The sequence below is a fragment of the Ursus americanus genome, chromosome 3, assembly GCF_024610735.1.
Source record: "Ursus americanus isolate L20-20 chromosome 3, mUrsAme1.1.p, whole genome shotgun sequence".
NCBI classification, from domain to species: Eukaryota; Metazoa; Chordata; class Mammalia; order Carnivora; family Ursidae; genus Ursus; species Ursus americanus.
Genome location: NC_142129.1, coordinates 3,231,545 through 3,245,591, shown reverse-complemented (window position 1 = coordinate 3,245,591; position 14,047 = coordinate 3,231,545).

The window sequence follows — 14,047 nt, the reverse complement described above, 5'->3', positions numbered from 1 at the left end:
CTTAGTTATAGACAATAAACTAATCATGAAGCTTTGAATAATGTTAGATAATTATAATGGAAAGGAGGCTTTCTGAAGTTTTCACCCCTATAAATGTGACACACCAAAATATTCAGATTTTCCTCAGCCTTGTTAACGGACTACATCAATGGCATTTGGGACAACACAGTAAAACCATGGCCTGCTATCCATGTCCTGTGGAAACCAAACAGGCCTGTTCTTCTGTGTTTATATGTGTATAGGTTTAAGCAATTTGTGGATAACTAGGTTTTAAAGAAGTGATATATAAAAAATTTCAATAGTTACTTTTTAAAGAGCAAAACTGAGGCTGTATATTTCCTTTCGCCACTTCCCAATACATCCTCATGTAGATGGATCAGTCCTCTGCTGCGCAGAGACTAACAGAGACAGCACACAGCTGCTCACCTACCCAGGCCTCTTCATCGCCACCTGTCCATGGCACCGCACTACCTGCGGAGGCCCAGGGCTGCCGCAGGTTACATGAGGGAAGCTTGGGTGGTGGTACAGGTTTAAACACAAACCTAACCTATTTGGTAAAATGAAGTGTCTGGTTATAGGAAATGCACTTCCGTTAAACAAGCATTTGTTGAGCATGCAGGAGCATGGCGAATAGGCCTTGCTTAGCCGTCAAGATGCACCCTCACAATGACTGAGAGTCTTTTTTTTTTTTTGAAAGAGGGGGAGGGGCAGAACAGAGGGAGAGGGACAAGCAGACTGGGCTAAGCCAAGAGCCTGACACGGGGCTCGATCCCACGACTCCAAGATCACGACCTGAGCTGAAATCAAGAGTCAGATGCCCAACCAACAGCCACCCAGGTGCCCCTGACTGAGAGCTGTTCTCTAAGCAGCATTTTAAACGTCAGCATGAGTAGCATAGGGTCCTGGGGTTCAAAGCAAGGAGATGCCACGGGGACAAGGATGATTAGGGATAATAGGAAGAGGAGGAAGACACCCATTCCTGTTGGGAGCAGCAGCCTTAGCAGAGGCCCGGCCCAGAACCACCACGGCAAGACAGCAACTCTGACCCGAGGAGGCGGCTGTGGGCAGGGCTCTGGAAGACCCCAACCGAGAAGTGGATTGAAGACCTTCAGGGAGGAGCTGTGTAGAAAGTAACAGTGATCGTCCGGGTTCTCATAGATCAGACTCTGCCATGGATCAGGGCTAAAACTGTGACAGTAGAAGCTGGTCTTCTGTTGGGTCCCATTTGGAAAATATCCGCCCTGTTCAGTGTGGAGCAGGCGTAGTACCACTGTGAGAAGTGCTAGCTGCACAGTGCTCCCTGCTCTGGCCCCACACTTCCCGGAGCTTCTCACTGCCTGTGGAGCAAAGTTCAATCCTGTTAGCCTGCCGTCAGTGAGCTCCATGACCTCCTATTACTCTGACATACGCCCCATCCTTATTCTCCAGAACTGAGCACCCCCGGCTTATCTCTGCTACTCCCCTTCATTCACGCTCTCTTACTGCCAAGCTGGGCTATTAGACGTTCGTGAAGCACGGCCAGAACTCCATGGCTTTCTACAGACTGTTGAACTCTCCATCTGGAATGACCCTCTCCACTTAACACACCTATGCAGATCTTACCTCTTCTTCCTATGGCCAAGATCAAACACCCATTTCTTGAAACATCTCTCATGCCTGGAGATAGAATTTTTGGGGTCCCTTCTATTTATGATTACAAATAAATTATGTTAGCGGAGGCTCTTCAGCAGGGATCCAGGGTGGCTAAGCCAATCAAATATGAGAGAGCTTATCTCAACCCAATGTAATGGCTGGTGTGATGCGTCTGTGAATCATTTTCAGGGCAAGTAGAACAGAGCTTGCCTTCATCCCAATACTTAATATTTAAAATACCAAAAAGACTTTATTTTGAAATACTTCTTCATCTCACACCCCATCCCCACCGACCCCCACATAAGCTCTCCACAACTAGCTAAAACAAGTCTTATTTCCGTTAACATGTGTTTCCCCCACTGTTTAAAGTGGTGCCTGATGTTTCCCCCACTGTTTAAAGAGTAGACGGATGCATTTTGAATGAATTAATATCATTGCTAAGGATTCTTCACCCTGGTCTTGAGGCACCGTGAAGGAGTCATCATTGTGCAAATTTGAAACTCCGCTCTTCTCATGAAGTTGCCATGTTATTGGCTACTGGGTTTTATTTTACAGATGGGGAAACGTTCAGAGAGGTTAGGTCTTGGGTCAGCCGAGTTTTTGTGTGAAAGGCCAGGTAGACAAGATTTCAGGCATCATGGTCCATAGAGTCTGTTTTGATTTCTTACCTTGGCTGTTGCAGCAAAAGCAGCCATAGGCAATATGCTTGCCCGTGTTCCAATAGAACTTGACTTGCAAAAACAGGCAGTGGGCCAGATTTAGCCTTTGGGTCTAGGTTTGCCGACTTGGGGTGGGGGATGGGGGCCGAGGGTTACAGATTTGAAAGTGGAAGAAACAAAGACTGACACCCAACAGGTGTGAGCTAAGCCACCGGCCTCCTGGCCCCGGTCGGCACACTTTCTGCTTCACTCTGATATCTCTGCGCTCTCGGGAGGTCTGTCTGAATGCTTGACCATCAGGAAAACAGGGGGATTAGGGCTAATTAATTAGTCCAGACTTTGAAATCCAGAGAGAAAAGGGCCTCATATTAAGTGCAAATCATCGTCCTAAGTAATATATTTGTGGCACTTTCATTAAATTTTCTCTCAAATCTTGAAAAATATGTATCTCCTGGCTGCCAACATTTTCATCTTAGCATAATTATGAAGCCTCCCCAAATAATCATTTTTCAGTTTGTGATACTCAGTGGGGCACAGTGCCAGCTGCTGAGACCTGACCGAGCTGTTTGAGACTTATTAGCACAGCACAGGTGAAAATGAGTAAAGTCGTAGTGAAATTTGTTCATAGTATATTGAATATAAAAGCCTATTGTGTAGTGATGTTCATGGAAAAACAGAAAAGCACTAAAATCTAAAAGAAGTTAAAATAATTCAGTGTCTCTCAAGGTAAATATAGGAATTTTAGGGGCCCTTTCACAAGATATTAATGAAAACCATTTCCATTACCAGAAAAAAAGCCAGACATTTCAACATGTAACAATGTTTTCATGAATAACATGCTCAAAAGAGAAAATGGTGGCAAAATTAGGTATGTGGCTCCTTTAAATGAGTTAAAGTACCTTTTTCTTTCCTTTTTTTTTCATTTCCTAACATGAACAAGTATTTTGGACCTTAAGCTTAGAACAAATCTAGGGACTATGAATCTGAAAAAAAAAAAACAAACACTCTTTGTTTATGGACATTCTATTCCTAGTCAATTCTAAAGACACATTTTCTAAGAGATTCAAAACCAATTACATCAAAGTTCTATTACTGTCCTCTGTTTTCTGAGTAGGATTTACAAGTAACTCTTGACTCAGTTTAAATCAGTTCATCTTCTGAGGCGCCTGGGTGGCTCAGTCGGTTAAGTTTCCGATTCTTGATTTCAGCTCAGGTCATGATCTCAGGGTTGTGAGATCGACTCCCAAGTTGGGAGTCTGCTTCTCTCTCTCCCTTTGCCCTCCACCCCCGCTCATTTTCTCTCTCCCTCTCTCTCTCTCTGTCTCTCTCTAAAATAAATAACTCTAAAAAAAACCAGTTCATCTTCTTCCCTCAAGTACACGCTGCTCCTTCAGAGACAGAGACCGCAGGAAGTGTCTTACCAGCTGGGAGTATGGAGGCTATAGGATGAATCAGAAGGAAAGTCACAGGAAGGAAACAGCTGGTGTGCTTCGATTGGGTGCTATTCCGACTCTCTGCTATTTCCTTTGAAACGTAAGAAAACTCACTGGGGTCAGTGTTGAGGGTCTCGGTATTCATCTTGTGCCTGCGCTGCTCGCATACTCAGAAGAGTCTGCTCCACACCCATAGAGAGAAAAGAAAGTAAGCTTATGAAAAACAGAGAGCAACCTTGATGAACCCTTTGCCCAGGCAACCAGTTTCAATGATTAATTGATTGAAGAGTGTTCTGGATAATCGTAACATGTTCTAAGTGGAGAATTTACTTAGTCTATTTGCCTATGTGTGGGAGCTCCAAGAACATTCACAGAAGTATCAAAACTAGTGTTGAGTTCCATGTTCCAGTGCTACAGAAAATATTCAGTGTATTGGAGGATAGGCATCATAACATCATAAACACTGAATTTTTACAGTTTAAGCTTTGTGATTCGTGTATTTCATTCCATTTACCTACTGCCCATTAGAATCAGAGAAAGAAGTTTCATTTATACCTTCTTTAGCGGTGATATTTACAAAAAGATTCATCAGAGATTAGCACACCTGAAACTCAACCCATCGATGTTTGCCAGTTTGCCACAGTGCATTCTTCCAGGCAGTCCCTTCTTGAAACTCATCCTAGGAATATTTGCTTATATCCTGAATCAGATATTTTCAGATATAAAAGTATTAATTCCAGTCTTCTTGGTGCTGAATGAAGATCCAAAAACACAAATAAAAATGAGAGGCTTTGCTGGGACTTGAGCGGGACCACATCAAGATTCCCCTTTCCTCCCTCCTCTGTACTCTCTTCTCGGTTTTTTTCCTTGGTGTTCACTGGTCCTCTCTTCTGTCTTGCTTGATGTGGTGTCATTCCTCCTCTCCATTTCTTTAGTGCTCAGACGGGAGGCTCGGAGAATTTGGAGTTGGTAAGGTAAAACATGCCAGAGGAAGGTTAAAATCAGGGAAACTTTCACCTTGTATCTTGTAATAATAATTTTGTTCATAATAATTAAATATTTGTTCAGATGTTCATTCTTTTTGGCAAAAAAGAAAAAAAAAAGCTTACTTACTCATACTGCCACTTCATGTCCTGGATGGGCCTCTGTTACCTTGCATCAAGTTCTCAGAGCTGTTTTCCTCTTATTTCATCCCCATAACAATTTGGGGCTACCTACTGCTGCCTTCCAGCTGACTTGTCTATCCCTGTTCTTACAACTTAGGACTCCACGTCTACCTGGAGTGCAGGGGACTCTTAGTTCTCCTGTGCCCAGTGATTAGAGCCAGTGGGGAGCTGTGACAAGCCAAGACTAGCCCAGGTGCTTGCAAAGGGCAAAGGAATCACAGAATGGATAGCGGGAGAAGGTAGTTGTAAAGTCCAGCTGTGGTCACATGACCATGTGCAAAACAACAGCCTCACCCAGACTGTTCCATCAGCTCCGCCACTGTGTAAGGTCCAGTCCCTATAATAAATTCCTTGTCTATCTCGTGGTTGCTCCGCTTCTCTGAGTACACCCTGATTCAGGGTAGATGATATACAAATTCATGTGCATACACAACTTCCTGTCCTCTTCCCAGGTTAGAACAAAGAAACTGTCCTTCTGACTCTAAAGCTTTAGATCTTGTCCCACGTGTTTACATCCTGAGTCGCCTCGCAATTATTCTTTCTCTCCCTCTCAATCTCTCTTTATTGGGTCTTCCAAAAGGCTTTTATTTTTTTAAAGATTTATTTATTTGAGAGAGAGAGTGAGTGAGAGAGAGCGCACGTGCACAAGTCAGGGGAGCGGCAGAGGGAGAGGAAGAGAATCTTTAAGCAGACTCCATGCTGAGCTTGCAGCCCAATGCTGGGCTCGATCCTATGACCCTGAAACCATGACCTGAGCTGAAACCAAGAGTCCGCCGCTTAACCGACTGAACCACCCAGGTGTCCCCAAAAAGCTTTTAAATAAGATCATGCTGGTGGTTCAGTTGGTTAAGCGGCCGACTCTTGGTTTCAACTCAGGTCATGATCTCAGGGTCATAGGATTGAGGCCCAGGTTGCGCTCCTTGCTCAGCAGGGAGTCTGCTTCTCCCTCTCCCTCTGCCTGCCACTCCCCCTGCTTGTGCTCTCTCTCTCTCTGACACATAAATAAATAAAGTCTTTTAAAAAATGAAATAAATAAGTCCATGCTTTTACACATGACCACTTTATGAAGTCCAACCTCTCTCTTACCCCAGATCCCTGAGCCACTGCAAGAGCAGTTCATAGTGGAATTGGCATGTGAGTTAGAAAAGATTGTAGGCCATGGAGATTTCAAACACTGCTGCAGGAGAATCTAGCCATAAAATACAAGACCAGAGGCGCAAGTGTGAAAATGGACAGGCACGAAGTCCACTCTCAGGGGGCAAGGGAAAGTAGTGGGAGAGGTCCTGCTAGCAGGCAAGCAGTCCCCAAGCACTGGGATAAATAAAAGACAACCATTTCTTCCATACTTGTACCCTTCTCTCAAGATTCAAAGTCAATGGAGGGAGCAACGAATCTGTCAACCCCGCGTTGATTCCTCTCCTCCCTTTACACCGTGGCGGAACAGAGGCTTGGAGTCTTTCAGTACCTCCGATATTTTCAGTACCTCTCGATTTCTTGTTCCTCTAACATCTGTCCGCGGCGGTGGATGGCAATTACCCTCTATAACTGAAGTTTTGTCTTAGGAAAAGGAAAAGTATTTGTGGCAGCAATAACAGCAAACAAATTAGTGTATTTTTTCTACTTCCTCTACTTAAACAGATAAGCAAAACATACTTGTGAATCCTTCTGTCCCTTTTTATTTAAAAAATGTAATTGTACAGCTAGTTTGCACTTACTATGTCGTGGCATGCCTCCAAGTTAATATGGATGCTTCTAACTTAAAAAAAAAAAGTTGCATAGTTCATTTCACGGTTCTACCATGATTAATTGAACCTTAACCTGAATGCCCACTTAAAGAGATACCTCTGGGTTTTTGCCACCACAAACCACACAGCAATAAACAGCTTTGAACTACAGTTAAGAACTGGTGCTTTCGTTTCTGTAAAATTGAATTTCAACTCTTGGAGAAGGATTCCTGGATCACAGAATATACACATTGTTAATTTTAATGGATCCTCCTTTTCTATTGGGGATTATTTCTTCCCCAAATTATATTTCCCTCAGCAATTTTCATTACTATCAGCAACGTGTAGGATAGCTCCTTTCCCTACACTCTCACCAACTTTGGATGACACGCTATTTTTCTGCCCATCAAATTAGAAAAATGAAAAAGACTTCAAAAAGTAAACTACGGCATTTCCCTGTCTGCAAGTAAGATTGAGCACTTTTTCATGTCTTAATTTGCTTTTAGCACAGCCGTAACACTCATTTTTAATTCATGTTCTATATCAGGAAAGCTTTGCAAGTTCAACCCTCGCAGGATGCTTGGGTGGCAAGTGTGTATGTGTCTGTGTGTATAAGAGGGTGAACTATACATGCACAAATTCTTACATATACAGACATATGCACACGTATCTGTGTATGGAAGACATGTAGCAAGGTGTTGACATTGGTGAGCCTAGGTTATGATACATGTATTCTCATTATTCTTTCAACTTTTCTGGAAGCGTGAACATTTTTCAAAATCAATTGTGGGAGAAAGGTGGCCTCTCCAGGTGCGAGCACGGTATATCTCACGTCTCATGGGTTTTCCAAGACTCAGACACGGTGGGCCTCAAAAAATGCTGCTTCCAGAAAGATCTGCTTTTCTTTTACCTCAGAAAGGCTCTGTAGCTATTCAGACGCTGTCATTGTAGCAACGACCTGGAGATGAATGCAGCTGGCTGAGGTAAGTTTAGAGTCGGACAAACAGCTGTGGGCAGCAGGAATGAATGCTGGGAACCACCACAGGCTCTGATCTAATTGATTGATTGGCTTAAAAACTCCTGCAGCACGTAAAGCTTAATCGGCACAGAGAGGGCTGGGGGGGGGGGGCGGTCCCAAGACGATGATAACACGAGCAAGTGCGCCTACTCAGAGTTCCAACACGACCGGGGTTCTTGGTTCTTAAACACGGCACCCTGATTATCTGCTGAGTGCAGACGGCGGGGGGAAGCATGTTCCCGAAGCATCGCGGCCACACTTCTGCCTTCAGCTCCTGGGAAGGCCCGTTTGGCTGATCTGCAGGATGGATGCCGTGCCTGTGAACACCGAACGGTAATGCTCCCCGAGAAGTGAGACTGCGCTGCCGTCCCCCAAAATGCAGAGCTCATTCTGCCGGCACCACTTTGTGGACCTTAGGGGTCAAGGTTTTGAGAGTTCTAGAGCTGAGGAGGGCTACAGTATAGAGCAAAAGAGCAAGATTTGTGATACTGCGTTAAATTATTTAACAGCAGGGAAAATCACGTGACAGAGCTGCAATCCTTGTAAAGTTCCCCACTTAACTGTCACTCCTCAACCCACTTTGTCCTCTGCTTTCTCTGCTGTACAGACCAGAAGGCTAAATATGAAATTTCCTAGCTTCTTTTGTAGCAAGCATTAGCCGTGTAATACAATGCTTGTCGACCCAATGTGAGTGAAGGCTCCTGTGGAGGCGTTCTGGGGGAAAATCTGCTTTCCCGGCTCACTGGTTCAGGTGCGCGGGGCGCAGGCCGAGCTGGGCAGAACGCCACACTCCTTCGCTAACCTTCTCTTTCTTCTGGGAAAAGGACGAGGTGCTTGGATGTGCATCAGGCAGTGTGAAAGCAGGAGGTGGTAAGCCAGCCTGCAGGGGACGGTGGGGTGCAAAGACAGAGCTGCGTCCTCGGTGACCCTGCTGTCACTGCTCTAGCCCAAGGCTGCCACGCGGTCGTTCCAGTAGGAAGCACTGCTCATGAGGCATTCAGCTACCTCTAGCTAACCACGTTCTTGGTTCCCTGAGATCCTTTTAAAAAGACTACAAAGTAATACCTAGAGCAGCAGATGGTCGACATCGGCATATGGCATTATGATTTTAAAATTTTATTATCATCCACCAAAGTAGGGAAAAATTTAATATTGCTAAGAGGAGTGAAAACTGTGACATTCTCAATATTTTTAAATAAATGGTTTCATAATAATCATGAGTTCTCCATTCTGCTGAAGGTAGTTGTTGCTGGAGGAGGTAATTCATCTCAAAGAGACTGTTTTAGACTGGAAGGTACTGAGCTGCTCTTACCGTTGAATTTCTTATTAAAGCATAATGCATATACGAAGCATAACGCACAACAACACGCACAAGTCCTACGTTTACAGCTGGAAGAATGTCACAAGTGGGCTCACCGTGTAACCAGCAAGAACTGGAACACGACCCCCTTCTCGTCACTGCTCCCTGACCATAGCCAACTATCGTGATTTCTGATGCCCTAGAGCCGTTTTCCTGTGGGTAGAACTGGATAAATGGAATTCCACATTAAGCAGAATTCTGCGTCTGTCATCCTTTGCTCGAAATTCTGAGAGGGGCACCGTAGTTGTGATATGTGTGATGCAGTCTGCTCGCGCATAGCGTTGTGTAGTATTCCATGGTGAAGGGCCAGCTTACTCAGGGAACTTCCCACAGATAAGGTGATAAAGGGGGGACATTGGTTCAATAGGATGTTGTGGGGGACTCGGTATCAGAGGCTCAAAACTTCTGTGAGTCCTCAGAGAGTAGCGCTGCCAGAGACCCTGTGGGCAGGAAGGACACATTCACATGTGTGGTGGTAGAACGGCTGCCCTCCACAGATGGCTGGCTCCAATGCGGGCCCGTCTGGGACACTATGCAAGTGACTGGTCGATCCCCTCAGGGGGTGGTCCCGATGTGGGGGCCCCGCGTTGGTCTCTGCTATTGGCAGGTTGGATACTAGGCAGTGAGAGTAACTGAATGAGGCCTGATGGGAGGCAGTCTGTACTGTTCTGCCACGGCTTCTCCACGCAGCTGTTGGCCTGCACCAGGTCGGCCAGTGACAGAGGCTGGCTGTCCCCAGCTGGCTGGGCCATTCTGCCGTGAGGATTTCATCCTGTGTGGTTGCCCTCTGGAGGTGTTCCAAGTAATTGAAAAAGAGAGAGCGATGTTCCCACTTTGCATGTACTCCCTTTGGCCCCTCCACATGTTGCTTTCACAGACCACCTTCTTCCCAATCTTCCGCCTTCCTGACCTTTAGACCCCGCTAACGAGTCTTCATATATTCTTACTTTGGGTCATTTCTTTCTGCACAAAACGGGTGATCAGGTGCACCGCCCAGAGCTCTGTTGATCGACAGGTACTGTCTTTCAAGGCCACCCCAGAGCGCGGCCACAAGCACCAGCGGTCTTTCCTCCGGCTTGGGCCAACACCAAGCTGACCCATCTGTGTGAGCCACTCTCAGCCTTTCTCGCAGCCCGTCAGCCAGTCATGCAGCCACAGCTGTGAGCTGAGGGGCAGGTGCTCACACAGTGACGACAGAGGACAGGGCGGTCTGGGCTACCTGCTTGGGGAGCTTACTTGGGTCTCCAGCTCTGCTCTGGAGCATTTCCATTTTATGCTGTTTTGCTGCTGGGCCCACCCAATCTTGCGGGCGGGTCTGCAAGAACCGGGTCTTGGTTCTATCTTGTTCTACTGCCACTTAATGTCTCCTTCTCAGATGCTCTGTCTCCGCTGAAGCCCTCGTGCACCCCAAGCTGCTTTTCCAATGGCGAAGGCTTTCTGTGCAGATGGCAGGACTTCGCATCAGAGCCCCAGGAACTTTTACCGTGACTCCCTTATTGGTGTTCACTGCAAAATCTACATGGAGTCTTTTCCCATCCCAGGTACATGCAGTACCATAAGGTTTGCCAAGTCTCACGGCCCAAGCAGAAGGGCTCCTTTCCCTGCCCCCAGGACCTCTGGTAGATCCCCCTCCTGCTCTTGGCCCCAGCCAGAGGTGGCAGCCTCCTCATGTCAGCGGGGATAGGAATCAGAGCAGTGTTCTCAAGTGTGCAACACGCTGCCTACGGCATCCAAAATGCCTACCACGCATTATACTTCCTTTTTAGCGGAGGCCTATCCCAGATGCAGTGCTTTTTCTTTTACTTTGGAAGGACTGTCCTGCCGTGTCCCAGACAACTGGACCCCTCCTATCTTCACTGACCGAGCAGCTGCCTGGATCCTCGGAGGGTTTATTCCCTCCCCTTTGCAGCACACATACTTTACCAAGGACTAGCAAACTGCCATCCAGTTCTATCGATGTTCTGTGTTATCACAGTGGACCAGTGTGACATTCTGATGAAGGCTGACAACTGCACTTCCCAATGTTGGTCTCAGGGCTCCGTTACAATTCTTCAGAATGACTGAGTCTCCCAAAGAGACTTTGTTTACATGAGCTATCTCTATGTATACTTACTGGAATATACATTTAAATGGACAAATTTAAGACATATTTGTGTATTAATCTGTTAGCGATAAAATAATAAGCCCATTACATGTTTACATAAATAGCATGTCTTTAGGAAAAATGACTATATTTTTTCAGAAAAAATTTTTGAGTGGCATTGTTTAACATTTTTGCAAATCTTTTCAAGACAGCTGGAATCTCATATCTGTTTCTGCACTCCATCTGTTGTGATACGTTATTTTGGTGTAAGTTTATGAAGAAAATTTAGCCTCACAGAAATATATAGTTGAAAAGTGGAAGACTGTATTAATAGTCTTTTTAGATAATTGTGGCTATTTTTCTATGATGGTATATCAAAACTCAATATGTGGTAGTTTCCTAAAGGTTTGTTGTGATGTGGAATCTGAAATCCTTATCCTGCTCTTTCTGTACCCCGTTAGTGTCCATTGGTCTATTTTGCCTTTTGAAATGGATCTTTTATCCCTTTGTGATTTTTGTAGCATCATGCACTGGTCACTGATGCAACTTCCAGATGTTGACACATTTCATCACCTAACGTCAAAGACTCACGTTTGTTAATATCACCACCAATCGCATCAGAAAGGCCTTTAAATATTGGGAAGCTGTCAAGTTCACTGTGGTGGATATGAGTTTTCCAAAACTCTAATTTTCCCTTGAAAGCTCACCTTTTCTTATGGGCAACAAACACTATCCATTGTTTTGCCTGAAGTGAAGGCTTACTTCATTCATTTTGAGAAAATATCTGCCAAATACCCAAGACGCCATAATGATAGTTTATTATCTGTCAGTAGTTCTTTCAAGTAAAAATGGTGTTTCACTTAAAAAAAAAAAGCTATTAGTTCAACTCTAGCAATCACATGTGTGCTGTTCCTTAAGACAACCATTGTCTTTCAGTGCGTGCTGGAAACGCAGTACGCATACCTTTGGTTTGTTACACCGACATTTTTTTTTTTGAGATTTTATTTATTTGACACAGAGAGAGACAGCCAACAAGAGAGGGAACACAGCAGGGGGAGTGGGAGAGGAAGAAGCAGGCTCCCAACCGAGGAGCCTGATGTGGGGCTTGATCCCGGAACGCCGGGATCACGCCCTGAGCCGAAGGCAGACGCTTAACGACTGAGCCACCCAGGCACCCCTGTTACACTGAATTTTAAAAAGATGTGTATTCAAAGGTCAGGATTTAATATAATTAATAATATATAATTTAATATATTGATGTAATAGAATTCTATTACTATAATTAATGTAATTTAATATAATTAATGCTTCCTTAGGAACTTCTTCAGTGAAACTGGCCATTTTTTCTTTGGTTTTCTTCCTGTGGGCGCACGGAGCGAGGAATCCCAGTGATGATGCTGCAATCTGACTCCATTGCTCCGATCCGTGCTCAGCTGCCCACAGGCTAACTCACCATCGCTTTCACACCCTCAGTGAAAATGTCAACCCAGTGAAAAAAGCAAACGGTATCTTAATATTATTGTGAAAATAGTTTTGACCTTGAAGACCCGCTGAAAGGGGCTGAGGGGCTCCTTGGAGTTTACAGACCATGCTTTGAAAACCACTAGTCTAGATGATCCAGGGTCCTCCAGACTGTTTTATGACACAGAGAGGGGGAGTTAAGGTAGCTTTGGAGCAAGAAGGTCAATGTCTGCCATTGGCTGTTTCAAGTGAGTTCCAAGTGCTTTGATTGTCCTGTCTGATGGGAATGGGAAATAGCTCAGGGGCCAGCTCAGCGTCTGCATGCCAGTCCTGGAAGCCACGTTAATCCACTCCAGCAGATAGGCCAGGTCAGCTGGATCTGCAACGGGCTGTGCAACTGTGCTAATCATACTTGATTAAGTTTGGTAGATCACTGTCATCGGCCAGGATCCAGATGATGTTGTAAGGATTAAGTAGTGAATAGTGTGCGGATAAGACAAGCAGGTGATAATCTCTGCCATTTCCCTTCAGCTGTGTTGTTATTTGCTATCTTGGAGACTCCCTCTTGGCCTTCCCTATTATAACAGTTTTTACCCCACAGGGTCAACCAACCAATGTGGGGTTCTGCCAACTACCATAAATGCATTCTAATCCTATACTTGGGAACTGGAGAAATAACCACCGGGGAAGGCCCACTGACCCAGCACATCCACTCTGATCTGGACCTTGACCATTTATTGGCTGGCCTCCCATCGTTCCTGCTCCGACAAGACCATAGTAGCACTTTGGATTCCTAAATATCAGTGTTAATTCAGACTGTGTCCAACAGTCCTCAAAAGGTCTGGTTATTTCCTATCCTCCATGCACAGTTAGCTGTGCATGATAGCTCCCAGTTCTTTGGGGGGAAGGACTGAGGCTATTTCTCCCGAGTGTACCTGGTTCTGCATTGTAGGGTCATTTATCATAGACACCTGCCTTCTCCTTCAGCCCATGGGTCCTGGGCCTGAGAAGTGGTTCAGGGGTGATCACTGGGCAGGTCATTGTGGCTCTCTTCTTAGCACTATCTACCATCAGCCTCCTCATCGTCCATGCTTGGTTTGTTTTGGGTGCATACCTTACCCAGTACTCTTGCTGACTAGCCATCTATCTAGGCTCGACGGTCACTGTGCTCCGTTCACAATCTCCATAGCTCACTGAATGCACCCTCCTGCCAGCCACTCTGACCTTGTCATTTGTTGCAGTAATTATGGGAGGAGCACGATGTTATCTGAGAGGTGCAACTTCTATAACCATGTCCTGATCTTATTTTATAAGATTTCAGTAACAATTTAGCATCTATTCCTGGATTCACCTTCTTCAGAATAATTATGCTTTTTAAAAAAGTTATCTTAATTTTTATATTACAGTGTTTCCACTCAGAGAGCTTTAATTGTGCCTATATTAAACATGAAAAACAGTAGTTTACTTGGGAGATCTTTTTTTTTCTGATTTTGTTCTTTCAGCAAATATTT